The sequence below is a fragment of the Mesocricetus auratus genome, unplaced genomic scaffold (genome assembly GCF_017639785.1).
Source record: "Mesocricetus auratus isolate SY011 unplaced genomic scaffold, BCM_Maur_2.0 Super-Scaffold_2245, whole genome shotgun sequence".
NCBI lineage: Eukaryota > Metazoa > Chordata > Mammalia > Rodentia > Cricetidae > Mesocricetus > Mesocricetus auratus.
Window position 1 is genome coordinate 41,792,121 of NW_024429180.1, and position 14,878 is coordinate 41,806,998.

The 14,878-nt window shown below is 44.3% G+C and overlaps 1 long non-coding RNA gene across 1 annotated transcript; it reads left to right on the top strand.

Annotated features, from left to right (window-relative positions):
* The first annotated feature begins 1,172 nt into the window (after nt 1-1,172).
* Nucleotides 1,173-9,002, top strand: LOC121138758. Its single transcript, XR_005875618.1, has 2 exons — nt 1,173-1,278; nt 7,592-9,002. It is a non-coding gene; the product is annotated as an uncharacterized LOC121138758 (long non-coding RNA).
* Nucleotides 9,003-14,878: the final 5,876 nt, after the last annotated feature.

The following is a 14,878-nucleotide window of genomic DNA, read 5'->3' on the forward strand; positions in this document are numbered from 1 at the left end:
CTCCCTCCTTCCCTCCCTCCCTCTTTCTTTCTTCCTGCCCCTCTTTCCTCTCTCCTGCTGCTCCTGTCCCTGGAGGCCAGTCTCTCCCCTCCCCTTTCCCCCTTTTATAATCCCTTTCCCCAATTAAAAAAAACCCTCTGCTTGAACCCTGTCCCGTGGTGCCTTTGTCTCTCATACCACTTTTCTTAAATTACAGCAATGTGATTTTGTTATTTGCTTATATGCCTCTACAGAAATGCATGTTTTTGCCATGTGTGGCATGTCCTTGTGGTTGGACACTTTACTCGTGTGATTCTTCTTAACCCCCAGAGTATAAATTGTCTTGTTCCCTGAATAATGGTGGCTATTGAGGGAAACTTCAGTTTTAGGCTTCATTCTCCCAGGTCACACCAGAAGTTCGAGCAGAGAGAGATGAATGCTGATGCTCTACCCACTTTCCCAGGACAGTCCACAGAACGGTGCTTCCCAAATCCAGGCTTGTCTTCCCTCCTCGGTTAAACCTTTTTCTGGAAATGCCTTCACCAACACAATCAGAGGTGTGTTTCCACGGTAGTTCCAAATCCAGTTAGGTTGTGGATGAAGTCTAGCCATCACACATGACCCAAAGATGGGACCAACTTCTGGAAAGATCAGACGAGCACACCTGGGACAAACCATGCCTGGAAAGAAGTTGAGGAGCCTGGGAGCAGCAGCGGCCAAAGCAGCTGGTGACAGAACTCCAACAACAGCATTGCAACCAGTCAGCACTCCAGGATCGCACTCATTTCCTCCTTTTGTATTTGCATGAGGTACGGTTTAAATTTGGTTACTCAGCACCTTTTCTAGTAAGATTAAACACACACACATGAGCGCGCACTCACACACACACTCATGCACGCACGCATGCACACACCTTCATGTCAGCTGATAATGGGATCAGGAATGATGTGTGTATCTGGTCTGGTGCAACCAGCAGAGATCAGACCGTGCCCTGCCCCTGTCCAGGTGCTTGGAGGGGCAGAGAGCAGGGTAGCGGCAAAGACGAAACAAGGCAGGACAGATGGGTGCAGGGTGGAGGAGGCAGGAAGAACAAACTGAGAGAATCAGAGGTTAGAAACTGTCCTGGGTCCCCTCATCCTGCACTGCTCCCTCTTTCCACCAGCAACTCCTAGACTCTCCAGCCCACATTGACTGAAGAGTGAAGGCTACAGTCTGGGGACAGAATGCTAAGAGCACCGCTTGTACCCAGATTGAACTGGACTCGATTCTACACAATCTTGGACACAACATTGAGTATCTGTAAGTGTCTATTGTTTTCATTTGGTTACAGCAGGACCTAAATTGTGGTAGATCATTACTAGGGTGCCATGAGATGATATATGTAAACCCTGAATGGGTATTTGGAATTCAACCAACTCATCATCCCTAGTTCTAGCAAACTTGCCTCTTCCTTTGGTGAACTGCATGTCTACTCAAACTCTAACCATGTTGCTCTGTGTTGAATTGCTACTTTTTCCTATGATTTTGATGAGTGGGTAACCATGTAGTGATCGTCCATCCCAAGTTATTCTATGCATGGTACATTTCTCATAAGTACCATCATTGATTCTAGAGTATATAGCCTAAGTACCTGGACTCTTTGAAAGGAACAGGGGTATAGATGTTGAAATCCCTGGCTTTGGTTATCCTGTCTTTTTGTGACTTCGTTACCTACTAATTAGAATTGTGGTATTGCGACATGTTAAGAAAGGAATGAAAGGAATTCTGGGTAAGCCAGAAGTGGAGTGCTTAACATGACTGGGCCTAAAATATAGAATAGCTTTTAAAGTTTCTACTGAGAAATCTGCTGTTGCTCAGACAGGTCTATGGTTGACAGAGCAGTTTTCACATGTCTGCAATCTTTTGACACTCCAGCCATTAAGCGGCAGGCCCTCTATTCCTGGCACCTGCCTGGATAAAGGTGTATAGTAAAAATGACGCTGCATGATTCCTGAAGTTAGGAAAGGAAACATCATGGGGCTTCCACAGTGTCTATAGGACATTTACTCTGTGGCCTTTAGTCCTGAAGGAGGATGGATGGATATGTGTCTACCTGGTATAGAGAACCATGTGGAGAGAGTTGCCCAAAGAGTCTGAGCCTGGTGGGATCTTTTCAACCTAGGGACACTTTGTGAGATGAAGGAACCTTTCAAAGGACCCCAACCAACCCTAGCTTTTATCTGCAACCTTGACTGAGAACTACCTCTCTTTGCCCAGTCATCCTGCCACATCATAAGCAAATAATTGTACTTTTCAGCCACTATGTGGAGTGCATTGCCAAGTGGTAGGAGATAATTAGCAAGGGGAAGTCAGGGGCCATCACTGTGGCATAATCTTCACTAAGAACCAGTATAGCTGTTTGCAGACTCAGCGCACTAAGATCAAAGCACTAGGGACTTAAGCAAGTTGAGGATGATTTAATGTATCATAGAACCTACAAGGTGCAAAATCGTGAGAAACTACTCGTGGAACCAATGAAAAGAAATGGACACTGCCCAAGATACACAAAGGCACAAAGCTGAACCATATCAGGTAGCCTGACAGATGGTAGAAGCTTGAGGATCCATTGAGGATGGATCCCTCTGACACAAGCAGCAGCTTATATAGCCAAAAACCGAAGCTTCTAGACTCCATTGTTACCGGTACTGGACATCCTACAACCTGCCCATCACCTCTACCAAAACAAAACCAGACACAGGGATTGAAGGAAGAGGTTCATTTTATTCCAGTTTGAGGTAAAGAATATGAAGTAAGACCTGACTTATTCAAAGACAGATGTAACCCATTTTTTGATAGGGGAATGGTCTAGGGGGGGCTTTGTGAGGTGGTTGAACTGTAGGGTGGTGGTGTGATCTATCCTTTCCTTCGAAATCATCCTCAGGCCTCACGCACTCTGTCCTCCTTAACACACTAATTTACAAGTAAAGAGATCACAGTGATGGGTCAAGGAGAGAGTGTTGTGATCGCCTCTCCTTTAGAATTTAAAGACCATGGGCAAGGACAGTTACAGATAGGACAAAATGGAGGAAAGTGGCGGGAGCAATCCTTTATTGAGGCTTATCAAGGAAAGGTTGCTTTTTTCCCCCAGTAATGCATTGGTACCTTCATAAATTTGTTTTTACTCTCTCATTCTTTAATTATTTTTAATCTGCTATGCTCCATGGTATGATAGGAGCTGAGTCCTAGCTCAGGCCTTGGTAGTGACAAGACATTCTGTACTGCCTGAAAGGTCATAGGGTTACCATCTAACTGAGGCTTTCTGGTAAAGAACAAAGATGTAGCATTGCCCTCTCATGTACAAGTCAATCAGAATGGGCCTGTCAATTGCCTGGACAGAATCCTCTCAGGAACAGCAGCCTGTCTGCTCTAAAGGATCTAAAAATAGTACAAAGCCTCCATGAAAACATGGGTTGTCACAGCAGTCCCTTGGACCTTCGGTCACTCATTCCTGAGAGTGTCATGCTTGACCTTGCAATAAACTCCACCTATCTTCTACATGACCTGAATTCTTTCTGTGGAGATCAAAAGGACTAAGGAGTGAGATCTCAAATAACAAACATGACTTCAGAGCATTTCACAATGCTGAGATGAGGAGCTGGCAAAGTGGCTTGGGGCTACCAGGAACGCTTGCCACCAAATCCGATTTGCTGAGTTCCCTCCCTGAAGCTACTCAGTGGAAAGACAGAACTGATTTTAGAAGTTGTCTTCTGATCTCCTATGAGAGCTGTAGGGCTATCGAGCACACACACACACACACACACACACACACACACACACACACACACACAAATAAATGTAAAAAGAATTAATGTTAAAATTGGTTGTAGTTTCAGATGCCACATTTATATTCAACTAAATGAGACATATTTTTGAAATGTCTTGGAAAGACTATGGTTGTAGGGGGAGAACACTGAACAGACAAGGACATGGGCTGCAATGGGTTCATTGTTCTTGTCACCCGGCACCTCTCACTTGCTCCCCACCCCCACCCCTTCTCTGCCCTGGCTCCTTCTGTCTAAGATGTAAGGCTGTCACTGTCTTATAAAACCCTGCCTCACCTATCACCAGTGACCAATGGATTAAAATCCTGCATAGTGGAAGGAGCTCAGTCTGCCCTAGCCCTGCTCATTCCTGAGCAGGGACTCAGATGTGAACTGTGATGCAGTAAAGCTGACTCTGACAGTGGAAATGGTCCCAGCCCCCATGAAAAGATGAAGCCTACACTCAGAGGGAAGAATGAGTGGGCCCCTGTGGTGTTCCTCCCTGCTAATTCACACAGCCAATGCTGTTTGGATGTCTGCAGTGGAGAGCATCCTTTGTCACAGTACCAGGAACACAAGCACACCTAGCAAATGCTCTTCACGCCCTGCTGTGCTCCTGGCAAGCAGGAGAAAGTCTACCTGTTTTTGAGAGCACTCCGAGCCACACTCCTCTGAGGTCAGTGGTGCCCTTAGCTGCCAGCTTCCTGGGAGCCTTTAAGATGCAGAAACAGATTCCCACCCCCAGGCCCCAGGCCCCTGAGTGAGAATCTTAGAGAATGGGGATGGGAACAAGATATTTGCATCTAGTCAAGAGTCTGTGGGAGGACTTCTGATGAAATAAACACAGTTGTTCATCTCTGCTTCCTTGCAAAACCCACCAAAATCACAGCAAAATAAATTAAGTAAAAAAAATACCACAAAGCAAAAAGAATAGAAGAGACAACGTGTGACCTAGAAACTCCGTCCGAGATGAAATGAAGAACACTGGATGCCGGTGGTTACAGGGAAAGCACTGACTAGCCAAGGGCACTGGCTAGCCAAGGGCCAAGGATGGGGCTGCAATGCATTTCTTTTCCTTGTCACCCAGCACTCTTCCCTTCATCTGAAAATAAGTCGGTGTCTCTTCTTGCATGAGGCTATCTCTACGGAGAACCATCCATTCTGTCTTTAGTTTAAGACAGAAGCTGCCATCCATTAGCAAAACTTTTTAATTTTTTTAAAAATTTTGTCTCTGTGCATGTACAGGGCTATGCATGTGCCATGGTGTGCAGGTCAGAGGACAACTGTGAGAGTCAGTTCTTGCCTTCTACCGTGGGCTCCTGGGGATTGAACTCAGGTCTTCAGGCTTTACCCACTGAGCCATCTCACTGGTCCAGCTAGCAAGATTTCTGAAGGCAGAGGTTTGAGGGAGGGTTGAAAGCAGGTTAGTCAAAGCCTTCTTAGGAAGCAGTTTATGCCAGAGTAAAGGTCTTATCCTGTGCCCAGGTAATTGCCCTTCCCACAAAAAGCAGAGTAGAGTTTCACCCTCTACAGGGGACCAACAGCCAGAAGTGTGAACCTGAGACTTAGGCAAAGCTGATGGCAGGTAGGGTATCCTGAAAACAGATGTAGGACAGCGCTACAGGCTGAATGAAGTTCCTGTGGGTCAGGAGAGCCACACCTTCATTAGAGGTTGCACATGATTGACGATTAAAACTTCATGATGTGGAGAACCCAAATGTGGGGGGGCAGGGGGTGGGCTGCTTTTGGAATGCATTAACTTCTTCTACTAGGTTCCACCAACCCAAAAGCTGAGGTGTTGTCACATAGCATCTAAGGCTTACCAGATTTCCTGGCCTTGCTGTAACCCACCTACCAGAAGTTCCCAGACACATATTTGAAAAGTGCTTTGATTGATCACTTGTCTTCTTAATTTTTCAGTAGCTAACTATAAGAATGTCATGAGGCCAGGCGTTGGTGGTGCATGCCTTTAATCCCAGCACTCGGGAGGCAGAGGCAGGCGGATCTCTGTGATTTCGAGGCCAGCCTGGTCTACAGAGCAAGTTCCAGGACAGCCTCCAAAACAATACAGAGAAACCCTGTCTCAAAAAAACAACAAAACAAAACAACAACAACAACAAAAAAAAGAATGTCATGAAATGGTTAGCACATTGGAACATGATATTTGAGACAACCTGAGTCTGTGTTTCCAGGCCATAGTCACTCATAGTTGGTTCAAGAATAAACTGTCTCATTCCCTTTGCCATAAGAGCTATGTTTTGGATGGGCAGAGAAAGTATCCTGCCCTTTTTCTGTTTCTCACAGAGCTCATAGAGTTGCCATCTCTTTTCTCAAGCACTCCAACAAGCCCAAATTCATCTTCAGATATGAGGTTAGGTTTCAATAGAGGAAGGATAAGGGCAAGGGACAATATATACGCCCATCAGTGCTGGCCAAGGTCTAGTTCTGCTCATCATTTCTCAGCTCCCACAAGGGGGTATAGAAAAGTCCTTATTGTTTGAAGAGATGCCAAGGGCTCTCAGGAGATGGTTGCTTCTACTGCGGGATTCAGCCTCTTCCCCACAGATGACTGTCCTCAAAGGCTTTGCTTGTCCTAAAATCCAAGTTGACTTCATGTTTAGGACAGTAACTTGTCTCTGCATCTCCAGTCAAAGTTAAGGACACAGAAAGAAAATAAAGATGGATTGCTAGGCTTTGCTCCTGCTTCTGGGCTCAAGTAAGGTGCTTTTAACCAAAACAGCACCCAAATGCCTGTTTCCCTACCACAAGAGCCAAGCTAACCCACGCAGGAAAGCCCAGAGACAATAAGAAACCAAAAGAAATGAAGATAATGCAGAGAAGAAAACCTCCACAGAAGCTACAATTAGTAACCTTAAAGATATTAAAAGATAATATATCGGTTAAATAAACCATTTCAGAACAAGAAGTATCAAGTAACAGACATGTTAAATGCTCACAAAAATTAGAGTAATTTAAACAGAGCACCCTCTATGTAAAGAAAAGGTGGCCTTCCAAAAAATATTCCCCAAAACAAAAGCAAAAGGGGAAAAAATTGATCCCTTCCCCCCAAACAAGCATTAGAAAAATTCTTGGAGCAGGGACTTGTGTTTTCCTTTTGTGATGGTAGAAAACCCAAGCTTAGGACCCACAAACCACTGACCTGTTCATCTTATCTTCGCTGTGTGTGTTCACAGCAAATGCACGAGAATGGCAGAATCAGTACGCAGGTCTTTGCTGTGTTTTAGGTAACTTCTACCTCACTTAATCTTCATGACTATCCTAAGAATTTGGTACCGTTATCATTTCTCTTTGGGGATGAAAATATTAAGACACAAAGAAGTCATTTAAGGACTTAGATTCAACATGAGACTGCCTGCCCCCTAAGCACTTTCTGTTTTTGTTTGTTTGTTTGTTTGTTTGGTTGGTTCGTTGGTTGGTTGGTTGATTTAATCTGGTTTTTGTGTTGTTTGAGATGGTTCTTGCTATGTGAACCCATGTTGCTCTTGTCTCAGCTTTCTAGATGCTGGAATTATATGTCAGTGCCACTACACCCTGCCCATTATGCTGCTCTATCCCTTGCCTGTTAACACAAACTACATGTATATGTACACACACACACACACACACACACACACACACACACACACACACGCATATGGGCACACAGATCTTAAGCTGTGCTGTTTCTTGTTCTTGCTTCTTAGGTAGCTGTTAATGAGTACCATTTGGTGTTTTGTATTGCTTTACTTTTTTTTATTTACTGCCATGTCACAGTTCCATTTTAAATTGATCACTCTCTGCTTTTCACTCAGAATCTTCACCCAGAAATGTGAGCGACAGATCAGCCTCTTCACGTGACTGACATACCAGCTCCAATGGCCCATCAACCTGCCAGGCATCCTTTTCAAGTCAAAACACCCCGTCTTCTGCTTTTCCCATCTGATGAGTAGGGAGCTGCTGAGAGGGCTTTGGGAGAGCAGGAGAGCTCTCCTCCTCCCCTGTGAACTGTGAAGGCCAGCTGGCAGTGTGGGTGGCTCCTGAGACAGGAGCAGGGATAGTTAGTTCTATTTGCAGTCGTGAAGGTAAAGTCAACAGTGTCTGTCTTTAGGCTGCTCCCTGTGTACTCAACTGACCTCGGTCAACCCTCTCTAAATAAAAGCAGTGATAGAAATTTCCAAGACAAGATGGCCTCTGAGAGCAGTGTGTTACAATGCCATCAAAACCTCATGCAGTGAGTCTAAAGCTACAGAGTCACCGAACATCAAGAAGGGCTCATCTTCAAGGATGCCACTGGTGCCGTTAGGGGAGGTCCATCTTTCTGGCTACTGTTTCTTTAGCGTCACATAGGCTCCTTTCAGCTTTACAAAGATCTCACATCACTAATGCTTATTGCCTAGCAAAGGTCATCTGGGATGGTTAGTGTAGATGGTCACCTTGACAGGATCTGGACTCACCTGGGTAACAAACTTCCAGGCACACCTGTGAGGGATTGTTTAGCCTCTGGGCATGCGTTTGAGCGATTGCATTGACAAAGTTAATTGAAAGGGGAAGATCTACTTGAAAATTCCTTCACACCATTCCCTGGGGCTGGGTTCTAGACTACATGAAAAGGAAAAGGCTGACCACGAGCATGCATCAATTTCTTCTTCCTGATGGCAGATGGGATCGGAGCACAGATTTCCTGTTGCCCTGACCACCTCACCATGATATTCGGTACCCGGGGACTATGAGCTGAATCAGCCATTATGCAATTATTTTAATCAGAGCAATGAGGAAAGAAACTAAGTCACCACCCCTTCTGGATGTGCAGGGGATGACAGGGCCAGTGAGGGAACACGCTAGACAATGTGTGCCAGACCTTTGTTACTGAAGCAGTCATTAGAGAGACTGAAGAGCAAGAGAGGCATAAGCCACCAAAGGGAGAAAAGGTCCATAGACTGGAGCCAATTTCAGGAAGAGTTGTTCTGCGAGGTCACTGAAAAGGACTCTTTTGGTATCATAACAGCATTGATTTTTTTAAGCCTCTACATTTTAGTTACGCCTTTGACTATTTATAGGATTATCAAAATCTTGGAAATCATCTGAAGATCAAATTAAATGAATGGTAGTAGCATTCAACGAGCTATAGTCATCCCAGAGTGGATAATGCACAAACTATTCTGCTTGAATGTTCTTGAATTCATGTGAAAAGTTGATAAAATAATAAAGAGCTATGCAGTTAAACCAGTTTTCCCACATAACTTCTTTGGGGGTATGGGACATCTTTATGGACTGGACAGATGGCTCAGTGGGTAAAGACGCTTGCACTCAAGCCCGACCACCACTCGAGTTCAATCCCTGGGACTCACATGGTAGAAGAAGAGAACTGACTCCTGATAGCTGTTCTCTGACTTCAATATGTGCACCATGGCACATGCACAGCAACACACACACACACACACACACACACACACACACATACACACACTAGATAGATTGCAATAGAAAACAGTATAATAAAAAGTCACCTTTATGAAGTAGAAAGGGATTACTCTCTCTCTGCTTTATAGAGATGGAAACTCAGAGATCTGGAAAGCTATTAGATTTGCTGAAGGTCACATCATGGCTGAATTAGTATGTACAGGCTGTAGTTTGGAGCTAAAGCATGCTCCAAAGGCCCCTGTGTCAATGACTTGGTCACCAGCCAGCAGCACGACTAGAGGTGGTGGAAGGAAGTTAGGTCTTCTTGGACAGCTGCCTAGTGGAAGGAATTTAGGTCTTTGGGTGTATGTCCTTAAAGGGAAATTGGGACCCAACCCCTTTCTTATCTCCTTGTTTCTCAGGCACTGTGAAGTTAATAGGCCTTCTCTGTCATGTGTTCCTGCTATGATACTGGCAAGTCCAAAGCAATGGGGTCAAGCAACTGTGGACTGAAACCTTTGAACCAGGAGTCAAAATACACCTTTCTTTCTCGTAAGTCAATCATCTTGAGTATCTTGTCACAATGACAGAACATTAACTAAATAGTACTACAAAGATACAAAGCACTTGTGAATACATCATATTCCTGATTGTTCTGGGAAAACAATGTTACCTGTGGGACCAGTTAACTGAAGCTCTGCAAGTGAGAATTTTCCTTTTCAAGGTCTCGTCATTGCTACAATTGGCTCATATAATCCATATTCCAATTTCCAAAACCATCCTTTTCCCATAAGAATTCAAACCCAGGTTTACTGGACTAAAATCCTTTTTTACTTTCTGCTAAACCACCAAACCTTGAGGAAGATGGAGAAATAAATCTTCCTTCTTGAGCGGGATCTGTTGAACCAGGTATTTTGAGAGCCCTAGCATTTCAAGGCTCTATTTGATTATTCCAGCTCAGTAGGTATTGAAGCACTAGTCTACACAAGTCAATTGAAACCGTTTTACAAATAGAAGACACCTTAGGAAGCATGAGAGTCTAAACATGTCCCTGTGTAGCACAATATTTGAGATTTAAGATTCAACCAAGAAATACCACAGTGTTTGAAGACCTATGTGAATGTCAATGTGTCGTCACTTAGTCATCCACCAGGCCTATGTATTAGATTGAAAACTCTGTCAAGACAGTATCTAACAACAAAACTGTTGAGCAGATATCTGCAAAGTTGCCCCATGACCCCACACACCCTCAGAGTCTCCAGAACCAGGATGCAATGTGCCAGGGAGACATGAATGCATCTATTAACTTGACTGTCACTTCTTTTTTTTTTAATTCAAAGTTAACTTCATTTTGACATTGATTTTGATGTCTAGTATAATTTCATTTTTCAAGCAAAATTTCAAGACTGTCATTTCCACATACTTGCACCCAATGAGAAACAGCTTTCATGACAACTTTTTTTTATTAAGGTTCTTCATGGCCAAACAATAGTGCTTCATTCATCTGACTTGAAAGACAAGGTTGTCAGGAAATCTGTAAGTAGTTTCTGCACAAATCTCCACTCACTCTGAATAGTACCTCTGTGCAATCCTTTCCCAGATTGGCTTCAGCACAACCCTTGGCTCAGTAGGTTTCTTAAAACCGATCTTCAGATGCCATAAAGGTCCCCAGGGTTTTCTGTTGACTCTGGAGACGCTGTCTACTGTATTAATCTTTTCATGCAGCCTGCTCATTCCTGCACTTTTTCCATTCCTGAAATATTACAAGGTTCTGGTGTACCCAGAGTGTGCTTTTGAAAACTCAAATTGCTCCTTGCTTTTTAAATTTTTGTGAAAAATAATAAACGCTGCTTTTTCCTGTCAACATTTTTACTTTCCTAAGCAAAGGCAGCAAGAGACTAAGAGAAAATAAGCCTTTACATTAAGTTAGCAAAGTCGAAAAGTTTTTCTGTTTTCGTTTATCTAGTTCTTATGTAACTGTGAAACTGGTTTTCTGTTTTATTTTATCTGCTTCTTATGTAACTAGCTTTTTTGAATTAATTCTGAATCAGTGGAAATCTCAGTCCCACAAGAGAGAACTGTGAGGAATATAAAAGAGAAAAGAATCCCTCCAGCATATGGGGCTAGTTTATATCTGAGAAGTCGCCCTTTGGGGGGAGGCATCACTGAACTACAAGGAGGAAAGTTGCTCTGGTGACCTGGTCACTGCAGTCAGTGACAGAGGCAGAGAAGATGTGCGGTGATTCTCGGGTTATGGATTTGATATTTATTTATTTATTTGCAATTAAATAAAAAGTTAGGAGTCTCTTGCTTGTTCACATTTGTTTTGGTGACAGCTGCTCTGGGGAGGGGCAATATTTTTGCCATCTGCAAACTGGCAGTAACTCCCAGCCTTTACGTTGTGATTCAGCATATGTTGGAGGCAGCATTTCTGTCTCTGGGGTGCCTGATCTGCTCCTCCGGGCCCTGCTTGAAACTCACTTTTCTTGTGTGTCCATGTGTGGAAGTCCACCAGCCTGCTTTGTAAACCGTGGCTGCGTGTTTTTACTTAGTACCTACTTCCAGGCCGCCATTCTGAGAACCCAGGCATCTCAATGCATTGTTCATATCCATGCTCTCCACAACCTACTGGGATGGGTTTGATGACCCAGCTTGACAGATGGTTAAACCAGGGTTCAAAGGGATAAGAAGTTACTCATCTACAGTCACAAAGCTCGTTAGTGGAAGAACTGAGATTCAACCCAGGACTTCCGGACTCCAGAGCCTGGTTCGCCCATCCCAATGTGATGGTCCTTAGATCATGTGTAGCATCTGCTGGGAGAAGTGTAAGACTGCAACTATTGGAAGCCTAGGTGTGGTACGCAAAGGGTATGCGGGTCATGAGTTAGACCCAGCAGGGATCATCTACTTCAAGCTTCTACCCCAATAAGCAATTCTCTCTACGACATCCTATCCAAATACTTTCCCAGCCTGTGCTACAGTTATTCTAAAATGAGGGGGCGGGGTAAATGGCTATGAATAGGAGCGCATGTAAGCATAAATACCCGCCCATGGTTGAGTTTCTGCGGCAACGTTCTGTTTGGGAACAAGTGTACAAACAGACACGCTCAGGTTGGATCAGAGAATTTCCACCCGCAGAGCCTGGTGCCCAGGAGAGACTGGCAATGAGCGGCAGTCGGGTCTGCCATCCTGGTTACCATTTACATGCCTGCCTGGGGCTCACAGTCTTGAAAGGGGTCCCTCAAAGGGCTGGAGAGTCCTTTTAAAACTGCACAAACAACACGCTAAGTATAACACAAATTCAAAGAGCAATCCCTCATAAGCTCGCCAGCCAAACTAATCATTTGTTTGCATTCTTCTTGCTTCCTGCCGGGCCTTGCCCACATGTAAACATGATTTTTAGAGTTGTAATCAAATGTACATTCAATTTGCTCTTCCACTTTGCAATAACACTGTATCATGAGCATCTGATGTTCTACACAGACTGCATAATTACAATTTTTAGTGACTGTATGCTAGTCCATCAAAATGATATGACATAATTTGCTTAACTACTCGCTCTTAAGCTGTTTCTGGTGTTTCCTTCATTATAAATTACTCCACTGGTGTTTTCTTCATTATAAATTACTCTACAATGATCACATTCATTGTTATTGATTTTTCTCTTCTTTTGGGCTGTAGCACCTAAGATCAGTATACGCTCTAAGGCAGCATTTAAATGGGATCTGTCCTCAATGATGTGGCACATAGACCTAAGACCTTAGCAGGCCTGATGTTGTGTGTGGCTGTTCTCTCATGTGTTCTATAGTATCTGGCATCTTTGGCATCTAACAAGCATGTGCCATAAGTCCGTGAAAAGCCTGTCCTCACTGAGCTGACGTTCTACAAGACAGAGAAAGAGAAGTAGGTCTTGTAATACAGCTGGGTGGCAGAGTGTTTGCCTGCCTAAGATTTACACGGCTTAGGGTTTTGGTTTGTTTTTTTGGGGGGGGTCTCTAAACTTCTCATCTTTCTGAGTGTGTGTGCATGTATGTGTGTGGGTTGATCCATTGGTTGGTTTGGGGGCATTGTTTTTGCTGTTCTGTTGAGTTTTTCTCCTTGTCTTACAGTGTTAAGGGTTCAAACCCAATGCCTGGCATATGTCAGGCAAATATTCCTACCACAGAACTTCCACACCCAAACTCCTCACCTTTTCCTCTTTAAATTCTGCCATATTCACTTATCTTTTCATAAGATTTGGTTTTTTTATTTTCAATTGTGTGTAGGCCTACACATGTGAGTGCAGGTGCTTGTGGAGGACAGAGGTACCAGGTCCTGTGGAGCTGAAGTTACAAGCCGTTGCAAATCACCCAGCATGGACATTGTTCACCAAACTCAAGTCCTCTGCAAGAGCAGCAAACACTTTTAACCACTGAGGCAGCTCTCTATCCCCTTTATGCAGCACTAAGGATCAAACACGGGGTCAAACACTCAGGATCAATCACAGCATGTGTGAGAGGCCAACAGTCAGCCAGCTGAGCCACATATCCAGCTGTATTCATTTCATACAGCTCTTCACACAGGCTTTTAAGCATGACGCTTTTGTTACCAGATCTGTTATCAGGAAAAGGTTCAGTTAGGAGGCCACATCAACATACCAGAGAAATTAGGTAGGATTCTGGAGATGTGGGATGGTTGGGGGCTTACAAGTACAGTGACAATCTAAGATGTCCTCAGAGTGAAGACTAACTCATCCAATGGGCAGATGTGACTAGTACACCTGTTTGGTAACTCTTGGTGGATTTTCAGAAAAAACAATTATCCTGGCATTGGGCATAGGACACACTCCCAAATCTCTGTGCTTCAGTCGGGCGTTGGTGGAGCACGCCTTTAATCCCAGCACTCAGGAGGCAGAGTCAGGCAGATCTCTGTGAGTTCAAGGCCAGCCTAGTCTTCAGAGCAAGTTCTAGGACAACCTCCAAAACAATACAGAGAAACCCTGTCTGGAAAAACAAAAAAGAAAAAAATCTCTGTGCTTCTCTGCCAAAACGCTATCTCAAGAAAGTAATTTAAGTTGACATCTCCCCCATCAGCTTCCGGTCACAATGCAACCTGCTCTTAGTGCAGATGCACTCTGCTATCCAGAAAGTACCACTGAGGCTGGGGCTCTTAGTCCTAGTCTTTACTGAGTGGTCACTCGCTATTGGTTAGATGAACACTGAGATGTCTTCTGGTTGATTATCTTAGTTGGCTCCCAGGATCACGTGGAAGCATGTATGAGATTCTTCTCGTAAACTCTGATGTCTACGCAGGTGTTGGAGAGGTCAGAAGGCTGAAATGGGGAGCAAAAAGCTGTGTACCCCAAGTTGATGCAGAACAACAAAAGGCAGAGGCCCACGAGCTAAGTAAATGGTGATGAGTGAGCCCAAAGGTTGTGCCATTCTGCTTGGATGACCATAGCAAAATATCACAAACTGGCTGATGGGGCCGTATCAAGGTGCCAGGGCTCTTGGTGAGGGCTCTGTACCTGGCTGACAAGCAGCTGGCTGCTAGCTCTGTCTTTGCACAGGGGGCCAAGGAGGGTGTCTCCCTCTTCCCATCATGAGGGTACCATCCTCGGAGCCTTAGCTGCACCTAAAATACCTTCCAGCAGTGTCCCCTTCACATTCTGTAAAAACAAGGGCCAATTTGGGAGGGCAGAGCACTAGCAGGCACAGACT